The 24,188-nt window shown below is 33.7% G+C and overlaps 1 pseudogene; it reads right to left on the bottom strand.

The window, feature by feature from the left end:
- Nucleotides 1-17,932: 17,932 nt before the first annotated feature.
- LOC124373817 lies at nucleotides 17,933-23,716 on the bottom strand (annotated as a pseudogene).
- Between the last annotated feature and the right edge of the window lie 472 nt (nucleotides 23,717-24,188).

Genomic DNA, 24,188 nt, shown 5'->3' on the forward strand with positions numbered 1-24,188 from the left:
CCTCTTGAAATTCAATGGTTTTTCCTTCAAACGTTACTGTAGAGCTCATGATTGTTGATTTGTTATAATGATCTTAATAATCTAACATTTAATTTAGGAAACTCTACAAAATTTTACGAAGTTCGATTTAAAATATACGACTGAATTTATGACTAATAATACTATTTTTCTTCAAAATCCCAAAAGTTTTCTATCAAAATAAATTTTCTGATAACCAATCAATGATTGATAACCTATCTATACCTATCTAATCAATCAATCATCATCAATTGGTGTCAGTGATAATAATCCATATACATCATATAAAACTAATTAGTAGATTAGCAATGCCTAATCAATTAACAATATTAATTTACACAGCAAGGTATAAGTATAGATTTTAAATAACGCACTGGAATAGTGTCTAACTTCAAATTCAAATTAATTTTAAAACATCAATATTTCTCAATAACAGCAATTACTTAAACTCAAAATATTAATTTTATCAAAACTATGACACTTGTTTTAAAGAGTGCTTTTACATTACAAAGATTTAATAGTTCATTTTTTTTATCTGGAAACATTGGCAATTCCTACTAAATATTATTTAATAATTATTCTTATCTTAATTTTAAAATGAGAAATAGGTGCCCTGGAAGTGACGACCTGACATTGAAGTGCACATTGTTACTCCATGTTAGAGCAATTTAATTTAATTTACTTGTTACTTTAATTGATCACAAAATTAATAAGAAATTGTGCTATCATTCAATGCTGCATTCACTATTACACCACAGCACCTTTATTCTCTCTTATATCTATGTCTTATTTTATTATATAATTAACGTAGAATATTTGGTAAGAATTAGTTTAAAAGTATAGCCAATGTTTCTTTATTAGCCTATATTTATTTAATTTCTGAACGTGAACCAAGGCTCACCAAATATCGCCGCCATTGTGACTGCCATGGTTGCTAGAGGCTGTGGACAGATGATGTTGGTTGTTGTCAGCGTCACCCACGATGTTGGTTGGTTGCTCCGCTTCCGTCTCCTAGGCTGGCGACGTGATGAAGATGGCAAGATGGCGTCCTTTCTCGGCGTCCTTTCTCGGTTTGGCGTCTTCACGTGTAGATTCCTTTATCCAATTCCATCGTCTTCCTGTTGCACTTTTTACTCCAAAATTTTGAAAAATCCAACTTGGAAACACTTTTCCTAACTGTTAAAACTATACTTGACACTGGATTACACTGTTTAAATAATTTTGATGTTCACGTGGTCACTTCGGCGTCGGGGGAAAAACAATCAACTGTACAGTTAAATTGTCCCAAAGTTACGCGATCATCCCACCGCTGCCACCAAATCTGTAACGCGACCGATTTGGGGATTAATTGGTATCCGCTGCCACCACCGGGATGATTCCGGAAAAAGAAATAAAGTTTGTGCAACAACGATTGAATTTTAAAACCACTGTTTATTAAAGATTAATTTATAGAAATCACACAATTTACATTGGTTAAAAAGGGGAGAGCACTTCTGAATGATATAAAGTACTGAATTACATTATTGAAAGAATTTAGAAAATTTTATAATAGGGCGACAGAGAGTTACATGTCTACGAGTCTGAGGCCTGAACTAGACTACCTTCCCCGCACACGCAGGTGCTGACTCTGCATTGTCAGCAGTCTTACTGCTGACCTCCTCAACAGTGCTGTACACTTTACAATTATTATGTCTTTAGTTAAATTTTACTAAATGAATGAAATTTTTATAAAACCAAATAAAGCATAATTTCTTGAATTATTGTTAATATTGGGTTCGGGTCGTTACAGCAGAATGGACGGGTTTCCCACAAATTGTGTCGTTTGCATCACATAGGTGATGAAGAACCTCAAGATAGTATTCTTTTATGATGGTTTGGCCGTGTGGTGCATACTCACGATGCACCACTTCACTTTAGTCAAAGAAGACTGTCAACATGACCTTGACTTGGCTGCGAACTTACCATGCTTTTTTTGGTCTTGGAGATGTCGTGTGTTTCCACTGCGATGATTGCATCTTAGTTTCCGGGTTGTATCAATAAATCCAGGATTCATCACCAGTGATCACTGTGTTCAGGAGGGTAGGGTTACTGTTTGCATTGTCCAGCATTTCTTGTGCAATTTCAAGACAAAGTTGTTTTTACTCCATTATCAGCACCTTTGGAACAAATTTTTCGGACACTTTTCTCATTTCCAAATCTTCAGTTAAAATATAATGTACTGACCTAGTGCTGACTCCAATTTCTTCTGCTAGTTCTCGGACTGTACGACGATGGTCCTCGGTGACTTAAAAATAAAATTCTCATTCCGGCTTGTGGATGGTCCGATACTTTTTGAACAGCCCTCATAATTTACAGCATACTTTTTCAGCTGATTTATTTTTAATCTATTTTCTTTTCACTATTTTAAAAATGATTTTTTTGTTTCAAGAGGGGGATACATTCCAATATCTCCTCTGGTTACACCAGTGGTTATTATGTGAGACTCATCCTTGCTCTCGAGTCTCGTTGATCAGCCGAGACAAGATTCATCTGTGCTGTGTGACTCATACTAACTCTTGAGTCAGGTCACTTAACTGAGGCAAGAATGGAGGATTTCTATTGTACATTTTTATTTTTTGGACAAGATACTGAGGAAATCTTAGTTGTTGATTGTATTGAATTTAAATCTTTTATACTTAAAGGCCCTCCGCACCGTTACCAAAGTAAACACCACATACAGGACAGGAATTCAGTTAGTAGGACTTGGCCTGCCTACTGCTGATCACATATAGGATCCATCTCCCATTCATTCAGTTATTCATTCAAAAGGGGAGGACATGATAAGTCCACCACACTACATGTCATAACAGGCTTCACTGAGGTTGCATGTAATTTCTAATCTATAGCTCATTTCATAAAATATAAAATTACACACTATAAAACTCATTCTTCTAGAAGTAATTTGCATGCAGAATTTTAAAGTCTAAATAAAAAATCTTTTTTAGTGTATCTTGCCACATGATACATTCACATTTTTTCATTAATTGTTTACATAATAAAGGTATACATACACAAAAAGTCACCATAAATTGATGTAAGTATAGAGTTAGTTAGGCTACATGTCACATGTTTGAATTTCTTGTGGGTGTATTGAGTTTTTTTTACAAATTTATTTATTCTACTATTCTAAGACCATGCAAACATATTCGTTAACGCCCAGCCAAATTTCATTGAGTGATGTGCCCATCATCAAAATCAGTGATCCTCATACAGAAATAAAGCTTCATGCAAGATGTGGATAGACAGAAATTAAATTATTACAGGCCGACGAGGGCTAGGATTCACTAGAGCTCAGGCAATTAATAATGTTTGTGACAAAACTTAAATCTTTAATACAATATGAAAGATTTATATCTGTTTTAAATATATTATTGGCAGAGCATTAGCAAAAGCCTATCACTTGAGGCGCTGGAAAAATTTAATTCCTGTGTGTCTGTCCAAATCATATCTCAAAAACAATCTGACCTATAGACAAAATTTTGCATGAAGCTTTATTTCTATATGAGGACAACTGAGTTTGATAATGGTGCATGTCACTCAATGGAATTTGGCAGAGGTAGCGAATATTTTTGGTCTTATGGTAACCGTGATCTTATGGATAACAATTGGTTTTATGGTTAACCATGGTAGCAACAAGAAAATAGGAAAATATATTTAAATTTGTGAACAAACTGATTGCAATCATATGAGATTTTAACATGTGACATTTTTATTCATAGAATTAACAAGAAAAACGTAGTAGAGTGGAATGTTAACCCTTAGCGAGCCACAAATAGATAATCAAAAACTACTCCTAAGAGCCATACACCTTAAAAATAAAAAAATTCCCACAAATCAAAACCAATTTGTTTTTATAATTCTTATAACATAAGAGGTACAAAAACGACAAAATATTTTTTTTTCACTCTTTATTGTTAATTTACAGCAAAAAAATGGTAAAATCATAATGTCACTAAAAAAAATTTATTTTGACATTCTGACATCACGTACATTGATTAAAAATATTGATTAACATCAAAATTGAAAAGATAAATACGCGGTTCGAAAATGGAAGGGCGAATAAACACCTAACCTCACGGAAGGCTACAGGCGGACTGAGCACGCGTCAGTAGACGTCGTTGGCTCTGCAGGAGACTATGAACATCCGGCCGTCCACCATTTTGCCGCTCGAACAAGAGCTGTGACCTTCAAAATAGACACAAACGGTTGTCCCTTGTTTAACAGTTTTTACTAAGTTTGTTACCCAGAAATGCTTTTAAATAATATTTTTTTTAAATATTGATTTTGCGTCAATGGACGTCGTTGGCTTTTAGCGCTAGTTTAGGCATGACGTCTAGTAACATCATTGGCTCGGAAAGGGTTAAATGTCTATGACAGTATTTGGTTTTAGCGCAGTCTTGCGTTGTAGTACCTTCCCTAGCTCACCGGAAGTTTTAATATTTGAATACTGCCATGAATCTTAATGAAAAAATGTGAATGTATCATGTAGCAATTTATGTCAAGAAACATTTTACTGTAGGCTTTAAATGTTGCATGAAACTTGATTTCTAGATAGACAAGAATGAGGTCTATGATAGTATATGTCCAACCATGGAATTTGACTCAGCATCAAGCTCATTACTAATTAGGCTGGTACAATTTCTTCATCATAGCATTGGGATAAGGTTGTGGCTCTTCAAGCAAGAGGTCACAGGTTCGAGCCCTACACAAAATTTGTAAGTAGGTTTGGACAATTCTCTCGTAAAAACATTTAGTTGATCTATTAAAATACCATTGGCAGTAAAAAAATCCTAAAAAAATATATAAAAAGGAGTAAAACAGCTGCCTGTGTTGTGTCATTGTTGAATTGGTTTCTAGTTACTATTGAGCAAACTCTACTCTTGGAAAACTTACTTTAATCTTAATTTTTTAATTTCAGGTTATAAAATTGTCAACCAACACTACTATATAGTACTATGTACTATATATAAAGACATTTTCATATCAGTTGACTTTGTTATGTCAATGTTTGTTTTAATTTGTTGCCCTCATTGTGTTAAAACATGGTGCTTTAGATTTCTCAATAGAAGAAGATAAAACCGTTCTCCAAATATTGTGTTGCAGTTGAGTACAACAGTGACAGTGGTGCATGTCCATAACAATTTTTATTCTTTCAATCAGCCATGGTCAGTAATGAATTTAAATGAATTTTTGACTGACTATTTTTATATACGATAATAAGATATTCTTGTTACAGGGTGATGAAAATAACAAGGTTTGGGCAGTTCCAGAAACTGAGAGACAGTCGAGTCACTGTTCAAGTCCAGAGATAGTCTACTACACCAATTGTGTTTTATATTTATTTATTAACTTATTAATCTTTTTACATATACAGTTGTTTTTGGCACAATTACACATTATTTTAAACCAATTAGTCATAAATTCTTTAAGATAACATTATAGTTTATTTACCCATTTTCTTTCATTCAGACTATACTAACTGAATTATTTTAACTGTTTGGCCACATATCCTGAAATTGTGTAAAATATATGGCCTTTAGCTTAGGTACTCTTAAAACCTACGCATTAGTAAAATAAAAACTTTTCAGAGCCATCCTTTTATTTGTTTAATGTTTAATTCTCTATCATGAAACATGAGATTACAGAATAGGTTATTGAAATCAGAATATGGAAAATAAACTGTAGGGGGCAAAGCAATTTTTGGTCTTTTACTAATAGTAATTATTGGATATATGATAACATATCTTTGTGGTTATGTAAACAAGTAGTGTAGATCTATGAGTTTATGATGATTTGGATAAATCTTTTCTTGTTTATATAGGTTAGAAATAGAAAATTTGACTTGGCATGCATGCCATGATGGTGACATTGCTAATGACTGAATGTTCTTATGGCAAATAAATTTGAGGTGGTGAGAGTCAAAGTGGTATAACTCCATTTTTTCTAAATTTCACTTAACAGCTGTTTTCAACCCCAAAACATGTTTTCTGTTTAGTGTAAAAGTGGGATAAATTCTCGTTCATGATTTCTCCTAAAGAGAGCAGCACTGTTTGTTTACACTTACAAAACCTAGTTTTTGTTAGAAACAAAGTGGTATAACTCAGACTTATCCCACTCTGACTGTAACTTTTGGGCGGTTATATGGCAAATCCCATCAGCTTTAATGCCTTTCTATCTTGATAAAAGTTTGAAAGATATTCTGGTAATGGAAGATACAAGTGAAGATAAATATGATAGTGATAAGGATAAAGAATATTAACCAAACTACAGTGATAGCAGCTCTTATTCTGCAGGTAAATGAAATCCATTTATCTTATTCAGCATGAAATCCATTTGCGTAAAGCTGAAAAGGCTAGATCTGCAATGAAGAATGAAGGAGACACGGCCAAAGAAAAAAGATGAACTGTTAGCATTAAGTATAGATCTCCAGAAAGCTCTTCCCTTTCCTAAGCTGACAGTGTCTGATGCGTACTACAGGCGAATCATGTATTGTTATAACTTAGGTGTGCATGACCCTGCCAAAAATAATGCTGCATTGTATGTTTGGGATGAATGTACAGCTTCTCGAGGATCTCAAGAAATCGCTTCCGCAATTTTAAAACACTTATCGTTGCATTTTAGCAACCAAAATCATATAATACTTTACAGTGACACTTGCACTGGACAGAATTGGAACATAACGGTTGCCCTAGCTCTGATGAAGTTTGTTCAAGACAGCCCCTCTGTTAATATAGTAGAACAAAAATTTCTTGTATCAGGGCACTCCTATTTGCCCAGTGATTCTAATTTTGGTCTCATTGAACAATGTGCAAAAATGAAATCCATCTACGTTCCTGATGATTGGTACAGCGCAATGGCGTCAGCAAGAAAAACAAATAGTTTTATAGTAGTTCAGATGGCAGCACCAGATTTTCTTTCCGCTGAAAAATTTAGAAAAGGCCATTGTTAGGAGGACTAAAAACACAGCTGGAGATAAATTTGAACGGCGGTATGACAAAAGTAAACCTTTTGAGATCTTGTACAAGACAAGACTAGATGATGACGAACCTTTTAGTACTTTAAACGTACGCCCTAATACATCAGCCAAGAGTCGTGCTAGGTCTCTCTTGCCCGATGAAGACCAACTTTACAAGGAACCCAGAATAATTAATGCTGTGAAAAAAAGAGACATGATCTTTCTCCTAAAGTATATTCCTCCAATCCACCATGCCTACTTCAGGAGCATAAAAAGTTCGAACACAGCGGAAGACACCAACTTTCTGAATGTCGAAGAGGACATCCTAGAGGACACTCCAGAGGAGGAAGAAAATTTGCGGTGAAGCCAATAAGTTTTCTTCTATTGTAAAATATTTTTTGTAATTTTTGTTTCAATTTTTCATGTAAATACAATCAGCTAAATACAAATTAAACAGGTTTAGTAGTTAAAACTTATTTTTACCTGTTACATTTTGTGAGTTTTATTTAGAGTAAAAGTGGTATAACTCATTTGAACACTATCATTACGGTTATCTGTTAAAGAATTAACAATTTCAACTGTTCCATTAGTTAAAATAGACTTTTGTTCACATCATCCAACAATTAAAAAATTTCTCACATGAAACCTAATTTTTTTGGACCTGACGGGATAAAACGCTCTGTCCTGAAAAGTTGTAGTAAAGTGAGATATACCACTTTGACTCTCACCACCTCATTTGATTATTTGATTGATAGACTGTATTTTGAAAAAAAATTAGATAAAAAAATGTTTTCAACAGTACCTCACAATGCCAGATTAAATCTTGAAAACTTTTCTTGGTAATTTTTAATCTGAAAAATGGAATATTTTAATTAAACTACACAGATCTGTCACAGTAATATTGTAAAATAATACAAAGGATGCAAATTTTGAAAGTCAGCTTAGCACAATTTATGATGACACAATCATTATGGACAAGGGTGTACCTGTAGCATTTGTTATTTTACCACAAGAAACAATATAAAATCACAGTTGAAGTTGTTTTCAATGGCATTGATCATTTTAATAAGCAATAGGTTTATTGTTATAAAAAGTATAAACTAACCGATCCAAATGACTTTCATTACTATAAAATTAATAAATCTTGTGTCTCACAACAAGGATGTATTACAATGTATAATAAAAAAATATGTTACAATGTAAAGATTATTGTTTCTTATATTGTATAGCAAAACAAACCATTCACTGGGAAGGAGTCATGCACTATCAAATTGGCAGACAAGCAAAAAGGCTGTCTCAAGCCAACTGAAGAGTGAGGGAGTATACCAACTACTGTACATTAGAAGGAAAAGTATAAGTAGACTAGGTGTTATTAAGCTACAGGAAATTATTTCTCTTAATGTGTAAGAAATGTTTAGAAAATAAAGTAAATATAAATATATTTTAGTTTTATTTTCTCAAAGCATTATCAATTTACTAAAATTGTTCAAAAAAAAAGTTACCACTGAGGACATTACATCAGTGGTAACTAATTATAGTAAATTATAGTAATAGTAACAAACAGGAAGCTTCGTTTTTGAAAGAGAGTAAATATTTTTAATTTTAGTTTTAAATTAATATTTATTTAAAGCAGGGTTTTAATAAAAATGTGTGCTGTGCTTGCTACATTGTTTGTTGTTTTTAAAGTAACATTATTTATAAACATTAGTTTTAGTAATATAAAGTGCCTGTAGAACTCGTGGTTGTATTTTTACCAAATTAATAGTACGTTTTCATGGTTATAGTTGATCATATTTATTTCACTCCCTGTGTACTATTTAATTTGAAACTTACATTTTGTGAATGGCATCTATCTATTCTGAACAAGTATCGGTATGCTGTTTTGGAAATTAAAAAGAGTTAATAACACTTCTTTAGTTCATTCAGCAAGTGTTTCATGCGAAGCTCCACTTTCTATTGTCAGGTTTAAACTAACTAGGAAACATTATGTAAGTCAAAGGAGGTGAATTCAGATATAGAGGAGACATCTGCTTTTTATGTACATTTCACCTAGGTCCTGAAATGTTAGTTTCATAGTTGTTGTTTAATTTCAAATAAATTAGTAATATTTTTATTTAATTAAGCATATTAAGTTTAATCAATGAGCAAGTGAGAGAGATCAGCTGTTGTCCTTTAAATACCATTTCTAAATTTATCATGGCCAAACCACCCTGAACCTTTGTCACTCGGCTAGTCAGTGGGGCTGCTTTTCTTGTACTGGTATGGTCACTGTCTCTCTCGACATGACCTACCTCTCCTGTACATTACTCCTGTGTGTCTTCTGCACACATTCACTTCTCTGCTAATTATTCCAACTCACCACTCTCCTTTACTATTTTACCTATTTTGTTACCACTTGTACACCCTTTATGTGCCCCGTTGTACGTGCTAAAGTTTTGTTCTCCTACACACGTGGACTATCTATCAGTGTGGACCTCTGGAGCCCCCCTCCCCCTTCTGGAATTCTCTCTGGTCTCTTCTCCCTCTGATCTCTTGCACCTGGTACAGGGACTCCTCTTGTGATGGTGCTCGGGAAAGACAACTTCTCTTGGTGAGTGACTTATTTTGGCACATACCATGAAATTTCCTATCCTTAAATTGTCTCCTATAATTTGTTGGAAGCTGGAGACTCTGAACCAATTTTAAAAGTAATTATATTAAATAATTGATTCAAGACATTTCTGGTCCTTCAGATCGGATGTTTAGTTTTAAATTTTATTGCAATCTCTCATACGATATTGTTTGGTCCTCTGGGCCGGATGTTTAGTTTGAAATTTTATTGCAATCTATCATATGACAGTTGTACAAATGATTTTGGTGAAAAATAACTAACTCCTTTTTTTAGTATGGAGGGAAACTAACAATGCTTCTGTTAACAGGCAGCAGTCTAATCCTAACCATGATGTAGACTTCATCGCTATTGTTTCTGAACGTAATGTTTTTAAACGTTGTAAACAGTTTTTAATTTAAATAGCAAGGACTTTGTGGTTCATCCAATAAGTTAATTAAGGGCATAATTTTAGCGATTGTGAGTCCTCTTATGTACCTGATTAATTTGATCAAGGAGTTCACCCATGTAGGCTTAAAATGTTCCAAGGCCACAACCTATTAGTACAAAAAGTGGAATTGATGAATTCAAATCAGATTCTACAGTGTTTCCATGTTGGTTCTTATTATGATAAAGTGTTTTCTCTGCTATTGTGGAAAAAAAACTTATTTAGAGAGTTGGCAATACTGTCAGGTGTACTGTATATCTCTCCTTCTACACTTATGCTATCTGGGAGGGAGGTGGTCACTTTGTCTTTTCTCTCAGAGTTAATTACTTTCCATAGAGCTTTAGGCTTATTGTCAGCTTTATTTACAAGTTCCGAATTGTTTTCCTTTCTTAGCTCCTTTAGCTTTAGGTCATATGCCCTTTTTCTGATCGCAGTTTCTCTTTTGTCTTCGGGATTGCCTGTAATTATTTCTTTATTAAGTGCTTCAAGGTATATTCTTTTAAGTGTATCACAGTCAGAGTTCCATATGCGTTTTATGGTGTTTCTTCGTTTCTTTATTGTTTTCAATGGGCATGCTGTGTCAATGGCAAATTTCATCACAGCACTGAATGCATTAAAAGCTGATTCTGTGTCTGCTGCCCCCATAACTTGTACCCAATCTTGAGCAGCCAGTATATTTCTTAGTTTGTTCATTGTACTCTGACTGAAAAACCCTCCTTGTACTCTGTGATTGATCATTCTGTGTTTCTATCTGGACAATACTCACCTGTGCTGTATGGTCTGATAGCCCTGTTTTAATAACTCTGTGATATTTCATCCTCACATAGATTAGTACAAATAAAGTCTATAGATGTCTGACTGTGGTATGTAGTCTGTGTAGGGGGTAGTTTTAATCTTTTTAAATTGTATCCCTCCAAAGCCTCTTTTAAATAGATACTGTCACTACTGTTTGTCAAATTGTCTACATTTACATCTCCCATAATTACAATTGGGTTACTTGGATTGTGAATTTTATTTAATTCTTCTATCATAATCTCAGCTGAATTTTCCAGTGTGCTGTTTGGAGGTCTGTAAATACCCATAATGTGTAGGTTGCATTCTTTAAGATTAATTTTAATTAATACAGACTCACACAGCAGCTCAGAGCTAGGGTCCGAGATGGATGTAACACTGACATGGCTGCTAAGTCTGTAGCTAGAAAAGATAGCAACTCCACCTTTTCTATGCTGGGATCTTGTAAATCCCCCAATAAGTTTATATTCTGGTATTCTTGTGTTGTTCAATTTCTCACTGTTTAGTCCATGTTCTGTTAAGATTAGAATATCCGGGTTCGTATTGTAAAGAAAATGTGATAGTCTTTGAATCTTATTTTTGAGTCCGTCTATATTTTGATGTGCTATTTTTATTTTGCCATGTTTTTTTGCAATTTAGATTTTTATTACGACTCTCTTGTTTTACTTCATTTTTCCTTCCTTCCTCTGTCTCAATTCTAAAAAAGAACTTCTGGCTGATATTTCCCCTGTGATATCCTTAATAACTGAGTCATTTTCAGGTATTGGTTCATTGTGCGATTGTCTGTCAGGTAGTTGTAGCTCATTGTTAAATCCTAACAAAAATGGTTTATAGTAGTCAATGTATTTTTGTGTAGAAGTTTTCTATTGTTTCGTCTGGTAGTCTTATTCTTGCCATCATAGGAGGTCCAAAGTGTTGATGTTGTGCAGTTCTGCGACTGCTACGGTTTAGCCCATCTGAGTCCAGGCACGCAGCAGCACGTATTTGCCGAGTCTCATTCTTGTGTTTTGCAGTAGAGTTGGATTCACAGAGAGCGTTGTATTTAACATTTAGCAGTGAGGCGCTGTAAATGTTAGCATTTTTATTTTTATTTCTCTTCTCAGTTTGCTGTGGTTTTTTTATTAGATATCTTAGGTTTTTTCTGTTGCGATTGTGGGTTGTTAGGTTTACTCAGTTGTTCTGAGTTTTATATTTTATGGAACATTGTAACATTGATTTGTATATTCAGCCAGTTTTCCAGTAATATTTTCTACATTATTCAGCCTAATTTTTACTTGTTCAAGTTCTGTTATTATTGAGGTCCCTGGATTATGTAATATAAATTGTGCAGAGTCAGTTTGCGTATCTATATCTTTGGTATTGTTACAGTATTTGTTGGTTTCTTCTCTACACTTTATATTTAGTTTATCTTGTATTACTTTAATTTTCTTTTCGTATTTAAGTAGTGTCTCTTCTTTTTCCCTGTCAAGCTCTTCAAATCTAGTTGTTAGATTACTTCTGAGTTCCAGTTCTTTTTTAAGTTGTCGTTCAGTCTGGTCTAGTGTTTCTGTTAGTACATAGTTTCTGTCGGTAATCGCTTCAATCTTTATGTTGAGCTCTTCAACCTGGGCTTGATAAACTTGTGCATGTTCATTTTTTATTTTAAAATTTTCAGCAGTGAGTTGTAGATTTTCTTGTGCCATCTTTTGAATATCTTCCTTTAATTTATGGTTTTCTGTCAGCAGCGCATTTCCTACTTCCGCCGCTAGGGTGAGTGAAGTTTAGGCCTATTGCCCTTGTACTTGTGTTCTCTAAATTATTGTGATGTGTATAAAAGAACAGCTGTATTTATACTTTGTAAATAATAACTTATTTAATATGCTCAATATGGTTTCTTATCCGGTAAATCTACATTTGATGCTGTTGAAAAAGTTGTCTCTATAATACTTGATGTTTTTGAAAACAAATTTAGCTTTAATCATGCTAAGTTATAGCCAAAATATAAGTTGTTTATGTATGATATTAAGGGTACAGAGCTAGGTCTTTCGAAATATTATTCGGAAAACCATAGGGAAGTTGTTGTACTTGGTAACCAGGAATCTGACATTATAGATCTGTGAACAGGGTGTCCCCCAGAGTTCAGTTTCTTGGGCCACTCCTGTTCATAGTTATGATTAATGATATGTCTTTTAACATCCACATCATGTTATTCTCTATGCCGATGACACATCTTTGTTCGTTGAAGGTAACTCACTTGAACATATAAAAAATGAAAGTGTTTAGCAGTCGAAAAAGCAGCTTCATGGTTCTCATCAAACTTTGTAAAACCTAACCATAGTAAAACTGGTTAAGAAATTAATATTTACCTTAAGAAAATTAAATGTTGAAAAAAACATCTGTCAAACTTTTGGGCTTTCATGTGGAAACTTAGTTGGCAATACTATACAAATCAGGTTGTTACCAAACAACTTTAAAAAAATGTAAAACAGGTGTACTAGCTTAGCGAAAATTTGATTTGAAATCAATCAGTTTTGCACTGCAATCAACATTTGAAAAAACAAAATAAATCGTAAGAAAACAAAGAACATTGTTTCTGCTAAAGTTTTACCAGCCTAGAATGCTAAAACAATGTGGTATTTGGTAGATTGGGATTCACAACCTTGACGTAGTACTGAGTCGTTTAAACTAACATATAGAAGACAATTTCTCTATATAATGCATCGAGTGAATTGTTTCTTCCATTTACATATTTTTTGTTTAACCTCCATTGTAAACCCTTACAGTCAATATTTGTATACTGGTATACCTACACGTTAACATGTAACCAATAAACTTTCACTTTCAAATTTATTGATCAATTATCTTGAAAAATCGCTAGATTGTTACACTGAATGCATTGATGTTTTGCTAAAAACTAAAACTAATGCAAAACATATTAAAGTCAGTATATAAAGAAAAATATGAGTGAGATTTTATACTGAAAAAGACACATATTTTTCTGATAGTCCTGTCAGAAATCTCTCTCAATCACTCATTCTAGAATCTGATGTGTTTGTTAATGTCTGTCCTGGAGCTCCAATTACCTACATCATGAAGAATGCTGCTGACATCTGTGCAGACCTGACTGACAGATATGTGGCTGTTATAATCGGAGAGGCCATTGACATAAACTGAGTTTCAAGCTGCTCAGGTTGTTCCAGGCGTTGTTAACAAAATAACCACACTAAATTTATAGTTTTACGAATGGTTCCAAGTCATGACTTCGGACGGAGACATATAATTAATAAAGAGAACAATTTCAAGCAAGAAACTCAAGGAAATGAACAGTTTTGGTGACAGTACTCAACTGAGAAAACAGGATTTTACTTGCCACACACACATTAGAATGCACCTAAACAAGATGGGGAAGAGATGACTTGGCAGAACGATAGTGCAGGCTATTTGGTCCCTAACATCAAATGTTCCTTCAGTAACATCTGTAGATCCCCCAGCTGAGGACTGTACTGGGGGTGGCTAGCTGAGACCTCTGCCAGGTCACATAACCAGCCCATCTGTGACTGAGATCAGTCAAAGGATTTTTTAAGACAACTCTGCAGGAACATACTACTAGTTCCTATCCAACTGTGGAAAGTCGAGAGTTGGAAGCTTACACTCTTCTCAAGGCAGATTACCGAGGTCACTTCTGCAGACGACAGTCTGGAAAGATTACAGCAGTCGACTATGTTGGTTTACAGCCAAGTATATAACTCTCTGCTACTGAAAATAACTACAAGACAGAGACAGGCACCCCCTAGAGAATATTCTGTCTGTCTTCCCCCAGAGGAAGCTCCTGGGACTACTCTGCTATCCTTAATTCTTATTAATAATAGTGTTTCTTCACCTGTACATGAATTCAATACACCAAACACGGATAAAACGATTTTGAAGCAAAAAATAGTGAATGAATGTACTTTGTTCCAAAAGAAGTTAACTCCATGTTACCTCTTTGAGAATACTTAAGTTCCCTTCAGGGCTCCTGAAAGAAACATGTAAGGTATCCTTATGGCATTGGTCATTGCTTCCTTCCTCACATGAAGGTGAAGTGATAGCAGATTTAGAATTGCCTGCAGTTAGACAGGTGTGTATTGCACTGGTAATATTCAGACATCCTGGCCTTTGTACTTTTGTAAGTGTAGTCTGTGCTGGCTTTTCATTTGTTTTGGGCCACCATACCAATGAGGCGTAAGATATTACTGGCCACATATGACCAATAAACCATTATTTATGGTTAAGGCCCCTTGTTATGCACAGAAGTCTACGGGAAATAAGTCTTCTTTGATATCCCCTCTCTAGGTGTGGTTTCCATGTCAATTTCTGGTTTAAGACTACACCTAAGATACTTGATTTGTTTTGAAAAATGTATGATCATTCCATTAGCTTTAGAGCTGTAAGAGTCACTTTCCTTCTGGTGAATGATACGATTACAGTTTTGCCTGGATTTACACTGAGCCTGGTGCTGTTGCATCAAGTCCAGACATGGTTCAAGGTATTTTGAGTGAGGCTGGAAATTACCTCCTCATGCCTGCCTTTTACTATGATTACCATATATCTGCATACCTCTATGCGTAATACCCCTCATGGTTAATAAGATCTAGGATTGTCCACTAGCAACCAGAGGAGGGTATAAAGGCGACATTTATTTTTCTCTACTCATTTGGAATGTAGCCATAACTAGACTGGCTCTTTACATTTTTGTTACTGTCGGAACAAAGTTATCAATGCAATTAAAGCTTGAAAAATACCCCTCAAGGAGGTTTGTACGGTTTTAAAACATAGAAAAGCACATTTTACCTTGTTTTCACGGGAAACTTTTCTCCCCAGCCATAAAAATTCTACTGGTAGGCCATGTAAATGCCCAGTCCAATCCGTTGGTAGGTGTGTTTATTGGTGGAAATCGAGCTGGGAAAGTGAGTTCTTAGGAGTAGCTCGTCTCCCAGCTGCTCTAAGTGTAGGTCCCATCCTGTTTTAACAGTATACCTATCCCATTTGAGTGGTCGTTTATAGAGTACTTTTTGGAGATGAGCTGCATTAGGCTGATCTTAACCCTTTCGTAGAAGTTCTGCCAGGGTCCTCCTTTATGACCTCAATTCAAGGTTGTAGCTGGTCAGTGCCAGTGCATTGAAGAGCCTTCTTTCCCTTCTCTAGGGAATGCATTGAACTCCATATGGAATTTCCCCATATAATTTTAATCCTTGCAACAGCTACATCGCTAACTGTTACAGGAGTCAATGCAAACTCTGTTCACACACAACAGTAATGTCTCGGTGTTGTTTAGAATTGAAGTTTTAATGTCAGACACACTGCTCTTTTATTCTTGTGTAAAATTTCCAAACACAGCTCGTGAGAGCTCTTGCACCTGTTTAAATGCAATGTTTACTGTAGCATCCGTTGTGGTTTGGATACTTAATATTGCATCAGAATAGCAAGTAACATTAATACAATGTTGTGATATACAACCAATTTATTATAGATATACATTTTAATATTTCAAAAATGCAATACTTTACTGATAGTTGAAAAATAGATCAGACTGGAGAATACTCTATAAGCTTTAACACAATAGAGCATTGGATAATGACTGGCCTCGTAGGCCTAGTTTGCTGTCAAACAAATTTTCCTTCTAGTTTGTTACACAATAGTTTGGATTTAGTCATATGCAGATTTTATTACTTTACAAGTCAGTGGTTTGTTGGTGGTGATCCTTGGCCTTTGGATTTTGATTATAACAATTGAAAAACTGGAGGTAATCCTACATCATCGACAAAAAGAAACACTTTAAATAAAGTATTGTATAAATAAACCTTTCTATGGCGTATTTTGAACAATCCATTTAATTGCTACAATAGCTGGTTTAAAATTTTAAAACAAAGGAATTCCCTACTGGTAAATTCAGAGTCTGGGCATTACACTATGTTATTCTTTACCGTGTCGAAAAATTGCAGTGTTTTGCTGTGCGTTAACATCCAAAAATATAACTGAAAGAGCACTGTTGTATAATTATTTATTTGCACAAGAAAATATGAAATATGATTGATATTTATAAATTATGTATCTAACTGAAAGTTTAAAATTAAAATCTCTTCTGCAAGCCAGCAAACTGACAACTACCCACAGGTGGGAAATAATTCACACATGCACACAAAGGCTCTAGGTCAGCTCACGTAAACCCTCTTGAGTTTTATCCCAACAATTATAGGCCTGAACCAATACCTTGTCTTACAATCCAAAATCGCATACGCATTTCGGTATAAAGATACTATCATGTACGGAAAATGGCACAAGTGATTTTAATCTTGAATTGTACAACTAGGTATGTTTTAGCCTACATGTTGTAACTTTGCAATACGGGACATGTAAATTGATTGTATCCATTGGGATTTCACAAAAAAAAAAACCTACTGGACACTTTTCTAAGAGATATCGTAGAACAATATGCCCACACATCTAGTGGTAAAAAAAATGAAATAAGGTAGATTTATTGATAGTTAGTTAACAGTTTCTGTGCTATTTATCTGACATTCGTCAAATAATGTTAATACAGACAATGGTGCACAAGATACTGACATATATTTCACTACAATTTGATAACAATATTGTTAAAAAGCCATTTTAAAGGTTTAAACATTACATTTTAAAATGGGAATATGGAAATGAGAAGGAACAAAGAATAAAGAGGTTGCCTTTAAAGAGAACAAAAGTATTTAATTTGCAATACTAAATACATGTATTTGTACAATATTATATGTATAGTTCTTAGCTAGTAACAATGTGAAAACTGCTTTCAAAGTATTCAGCAGGGAAATCTATAAAAAGAAATTGAAAAAATATACAGAATTAAACAGAAGATCATGATCGGATAAATTTTTTTCTTCTTATTTATAGCTTCTTACTTTAGTTTCTTAACATTTAAAATATAATACATGAAAATTTTGTTTCCGTACAATAGAGATAGTAGTTATTCCTATCTTATATGCTTCATCTAGACATCCTTCAACAGTAAAAAATGAATCTACTGTTCTTGTTTGTTTGCACTTTACAAAAAGTATATTAGGGTCAACGCTTAGCATTATTTCCGTTAGCTCATGGCTCGCAGTGGAGCTTTGAAGTTGGCAGCTGCTTGCTGTTGAATTTGATATGCCAAGGGGTGGATTTTAAACCCATATAACCTGGTAAACAATAAAATAATATGAAATTCAATTCAGTAAATTAAGAAACTTTCACATAGTATTCTGTGATAAATGATTGGTTTGATCTGAAGCTCTGGAACCAGTCATTACTTTATTTCAGACTAATATTTCGTAGATTACTGCTAAAAGTAATATCAATGTCCATATAAAGTTAATTTTGAAGTCTTGTAGATTAAATTTAAGCAATTTTGTAACAATTAAACCAGTGGGATGGAGCCCCAGGTTTGAAGAGTAAAAACCGTTCTTTTCTATGCAAACACAGTGGAGGTAAACATGAATGATATTAAGTTCAGTCAGCACTTCCTGATTGCTATTTAAAATTTCTTTGACGTCAAGGGGCTTGTACCTGATAAAGAAACTGCATTTAAGACACATGGTTTGAAGAGCCAGCTGTGCTTGGCAGCCATCTTGACTTTAGCTCCATAATTACGTTTCAACTTGTAACATTTACATGACCTAACTTTTAATCATAATAAGTTTATGAAAGACATCTCATTTTAAATATATTATTAATACTCTAAACAAAAATATGTGTAATGCTATTAATATATTTAGAACTTAATTTTCAAACTTTTTTTACTTTATCCTGTTGATTTGCACGAATCACTTAATCGTGTAAGAAAAATCTAAAAGCAATTGGATGCTTATTAATGTATCTTTAAAATTAGACATTTCTTATGATTCTATAACCTAAAAAACGGACAAAATATTTTAAGTATAACATAGCTTTTATGGGGTAAAACTCAAGGTTTTTTTCCAATACAGACTTTAATCAAAGTCTTTTTTTAACCTAAGAATTGATCCTTAAAGTATGTACAATCTTCACTACAAAACTTTCTTTATTTATATACAATTAAACATTACACTTGTGTAAATCAATGACACAATTATAACATAAAATATGAATAAATAACAATAATAAGTTCAATGTTGAGCTCATATTCAAATAATGTTGAGATATTCAAGCAATCTGTAAAAAGCTATCCCGACGAGATAATGTCCTTAGGACTAAAGTAAAAAAAGAAAAAATCATTATCTTAAATATCTCTATTATTAACTGGTTATTGTTTCTAGTGTTGTAGTTATGACCTTGAATTCTAAACAAAACTGTGATTATTAAATAACTAAATCAACACACAGTGATAGAATAATAGACGGGAGGGTTAAGATGCCATTTGACTGAAAATATTTTCTGCAACTCTCTCCTGCGGCCCTAGACCCCAGACAGTCCTCAAGGCCCTCTTCTGCAGAGTAAAAATTCGATTAAAACCTGTTAGTGCTACAGCATCTGGCCCACTGCCAAATCCATGATTATTTTGTTTTTGTTTTATTATACCATAGGAAATAGAAATATAAAATATTTTGCCTAAATGTATAAAAGTGATATAAAAAGTCTCCTTTGAGACAAAATCAGAGAGGGGCCATATAATTAATGAATGTTGTAGAATTAAGTTAAACACACAAAGCTGTTACATGAGTTTTCTATTTCGGGTTGTTATCTATGTGAATTTCCCTGAACTGTAACTGAGGTAGTAAGCTTTATATCTGGAAAAAAGTCATTAATTAACTGTCACCTTTTTCATTAAAAATAATCGCCTCAGTCTATAAAATTTAGGCTAGAATTTATTCACAGAAATCGATTGAGTAAGAAGTGGTATTGATAAAATTTACAATACTGCAAAAACTTTGGGATATTGGTGATTACAAAATAAGATGCTATTATCAACAACAAAAATCACAGATAAACTGTTAAGATATTGATCTAATGAGGATAAAAAATGTTTGTGAGGTCATTAACTTATAACTTGATATGTAAAGGTACGGAGGTCCTTGTGTTACTGATCTTCACAATGGAAAATGAGATCAAAAACTTTTTTCTTATTTTACTAATATGAACATATTTAATCCAATAAAACTTAATACTTACCTCGAATGCCATATTTATAAAGCTTTTGCAGTAAGGTATCTTTGTCTAACACATTTAAAAGCCACACTAAAATCAAATGAGGGCCAAATTGTACTTTTTTTACTCAACGTAAACCATTGATTTTTTGGACAAAATGGAGAAAACATTCCTGTAAACAAGTCTTTATATTTAAATTTGATGTACCCTGCAGGTTGAGTTTAAAATATGATGAAATAAACATTTTACAGAGTTTGCGATTTTATGGATGTTGCAAGTTATTCTGTCAACAATACAGGTATGGAACTTGTTCCTATTCTCTCAATTTTTACCACCAATCCAGCAGTATTTTAGGCAAATTTACATTGCTTATGTTTATTTAAAATTTTGGTAGACAACAAAATAAGAATGGTTTTTTGTAAAATATGATTGGTTACCTTGGAACAAACTGGTTGGCAGGACGTTTAGGCCTGTATTCTTGGATGAACCATAAACAGCATATGAGGAAATCCTGTGCCGAAGTAAGCTCCATCTGAGTGGTGATGTTTTGAAGACTTGGGTGTGTACACGTCCATACACTTTGGACAATATGACTTCACCATAGCCTCTCCAGGAACATCCGACAAACCTAAATCAGATTTAAATTTGTTACTTACTTGATAACAACTTTGGAACTTAATAATACTTTATTTGAGAAGTGCAAACACACTTTAATTTACACAAACACAACACACATTAACACAAACTTTATTTGTATCATGAGTCTTACAATCTGAATGAAAACGTTTGAACCTCATGTAAACTTCATAAAAACATTTTTACATACCGTTTTCCATAGGTTTTAAACCAAGTAATAATATCTCAATAACCATACAAATGACTTTCTACCTCTAAATTAAGTACAAACTAAAAAACATGCTTTGTCATGAAGCTTATCTTAATTTCAATGAATAGTACATAAACCAAAAGCAACACAAGGTTTTATTTGTGAAATTTAGACCCACCAGCAAATAAAAGTACTATTACCCTTTGTGGAATATTAATGTTTTCAAAATCTTCAGTTAAAATTATTTTTTTTATTTCATTAAAAGCACATGTCCATGTAAGACAAAATTGAGCAATTGTAAGATAACTAAATTCTCCCAGATACAATAGTTCCATAGATAGATATTGTTGGTAGAGCTGAGATAGTACACAAAGTTTTACTTGAAGCATTATGTAAAAAAACTCACCAATAGGTAGCATATTTTCTGCTTCGCAGTATACTCGTGGACAGTGTCCAAAGTCTCCAGCCTGATACTTTTCTATCATTAATGCAATCCCACACGGTTTGTCAAGATGTAACGTGCATGAATCAAACCATATAACATTTCTGCAGCTTGTTCAATCAGGTCAGATTGATTTGGATTGTCCTCAAGTTCATCATCTGCAAATAAACATAAATATTTTCTATAAAAATGTCTGTTTCAAAAAGTATTTTCAAATTCATTACTTTTCTCTGTTAACTTAAAAGAATAAAAACATTTTTGAACAATCACAAACATTCTGAATTCCCATACTGTTTGTATTTATTTTCACATTAAGTAAAATGGCGAAACCTTTATTTGGACAATACATATTTTGATTGGGTCATCTTAAAGGATTCTGATTCAAGATTTTAGTTTTTTTTTAAGATGACCATGTCTTTTTCATTAGCTTTCTCCTAAATATCCTTCAGTGACATTATGGGAAGGCAACAACCCTACAATATGTAGAAGACAGAGATCTTGATCTGTGTGATTCCTTAACACATTAACTGCAGTGAATAAAACTTACAACTATTCCAGCTATCCTAAATTCAGTACATGTCTTGTGCCAGAGTGAAGGTGTTAATAACATTCCGTAATATTTTCCATAACTCTCTTCATGACTTTCTTTGCTTTTTCTTTTACTGCTTTAACAGTCTCAAAACTCAATCTTTTCAAAACTTACTTGACTTTAAGGAACAAAAGAAGTCACAGGGGGCCAAGTCGGGTGGATGATCTAAGACAGGGATGCTGTGTTTGGCCAAAACCACCTTAACTGACAAAGCTTTGTGAGCTGGAGCATTGTCCTGGTGGAGGATCATCCATAACTTGTTTTTCCACAAATTATTCAGTTCAGTTTTCTCCTTACAAGCCCACGAAGGATAGTCAGGACGCTAGTGTAGCAATTCTGATTCCCTGTCTGCCTCTCCGCTACCCAACTAATGTACAACATCCTTTTGATATCAAAAAACATAATCATTATGCCCTTGAATTTTGAATTTGTTATTTGTGTTTTTTTTTTGCCGTGGAGAAGGAGGGAATTTCCAATGCATCGATTGATTGTAGTCACCATAAAACTTGTAAGATTACAAATTTTTCACTTCCAGATTTTCCAAGTTTAAAAATAAATTAGATGTTCACATGCTGTTCTTTCTGGATAATCAACATTTTTTTGATGCAGAGGCATAAGGTTACTGTGTGTAAGTAATGCTATGGGCAGAATAAGCACAGGAGCCAGACGAAACTCGAAGAGGGGTGGGAGGGGGGTCATGTAACCGAGCATACAATATTCAACCTTATTGCACTTGTTCTGTGGCCTTACCAATCCAGTTATATTTCTAGCCATACTTCGTATAGCTAAAGCTTTTCTAGCTATGACGCCATTTCAAACAGCAGGTAATCAAAACAAACAATCAACAGGTGTAATGATAAGAAACAATCGATTTAAGCGAGTCGAGGCGCTTCAAAATTGAACATGCTATGTTTGGACGGACTGACCATCGAAATAATAATAATAATATAGACAAATGACTAAAAAAAAATTGATATCAGAATTATTATTCAACTACAAAATAATGGACTTAGCGTGATGGGTAATTACGCCATTGCTAACTGATGACGGACAATATACTTCATTGGTAACCAGTGGATTAATCAACTGCTTATGTCAACCTTCTTCTAAAGTTAGGACCAATATTTAAAAATAAAACATTAGAAGCTTAGACAAATTGTAACATTCAAAGAAAACACAGTCAACAAAATTCAACACAAAACTATGACTTTGCAGGAACAAAAATGTAAGAATGAAGATGCAGCTGTTTAACACCCCCCCCCCCTTTACCTCAGCCATTTTTTGTTTCAGACGATATGCCACATTAACTGCCCATATTGTTTTATCCTTACTGGTTTTCTCACCATCTCTCGTTCACTGCAATTACTCTGTGTTGGACTTCCTCTGATCACTCAGAGCCTCACTTATATGCTTGAATTTTTTTGGACATACAACTTGTTCCGTCGTTAACTATAACTTATGCGAGTTCGTTGCCACATGTTAATTAGTTTTTATGTATTTTTTTTATCTGAAGCCTAAGGTTTTTTGACACTTGAATATTTGTAACATTGACGATGGCAAATTTCCGATACCTTCACTGGTTCAAATTATTGACCATAAATAATAAACTTTTAACAGAGAAAAAAACTTATATTGGAACTATAAGCATTTACATAATGTAGAAAATATATATATTTATTTTGCACCTGAAAATCAAAACCTAAAATGAAAATCAATGGAGTGTAAAGCTTCTCTACACAACTTTAAAATAATGCCCAAAATCTAAAAACTGAGATTGAATTTTAAAATACTTTAGGAATTACTTACCTGGTTCCAAGTCTAAAATCATATCTAAAGCCTGTCGATAAATGTGGAACTTGTTCATTTAAACCAGTCAAGTTAAATTTTGTCCTTGAATATAATCTTCATCAACCTACAACAAGCATTTCAGTCAATTAATATTATGACTATGATCAGTGCCTTATAAGAATACATTTATTATAAGCTTGAAAAGAGCTGGAACGTGTTACAATTCTGAATATTTAACACAGTATATACAAAAACAACCAAAAGAATATATAAATATGAAATCAACATAAAAATGCTGATTTTCACCAGCAATAAATAAGTAGGAGAGTATAAATTCTTGTTTCCATATCAAAGGTAAATCTGCTCTAACCATTTTCAGCAAAATATTTTTCCTTACTTTCAGGATATATAAAATATGCCAAATGTATTATTTGTATACCAAAGACGTATTCTCAAGGAAAAACATGATATTTATGCTTGGAAAATATGAGGGCTATCCTAGAAAGATAGATTACATTTTCGCTCTGTAGCTGCATAGGGCGCGGGACTATCGAAGCCATTTTTGTCAGGGCGGACTTCTCCAATCAGTGGCTATC

The sequence above is a fragment of the Homalodisca vitripennis genome, unplaced genomic scaffold (assembly GCF_021130785.1).
Source record: "Homalodisca vitripennis isolate AUS2020 unplaced genomic scaffold, UT_GWSS_2.1 ScUCBcl_6490;HRSCAF=13722, whole genome shotgun sequence".
Lineage (NCBI taxonomy): Eukaryota > Metazoa > Arthropoda > Insecta > Hemiptera > Cicadellidae > Homalodisca > Homalodisca vitripennis.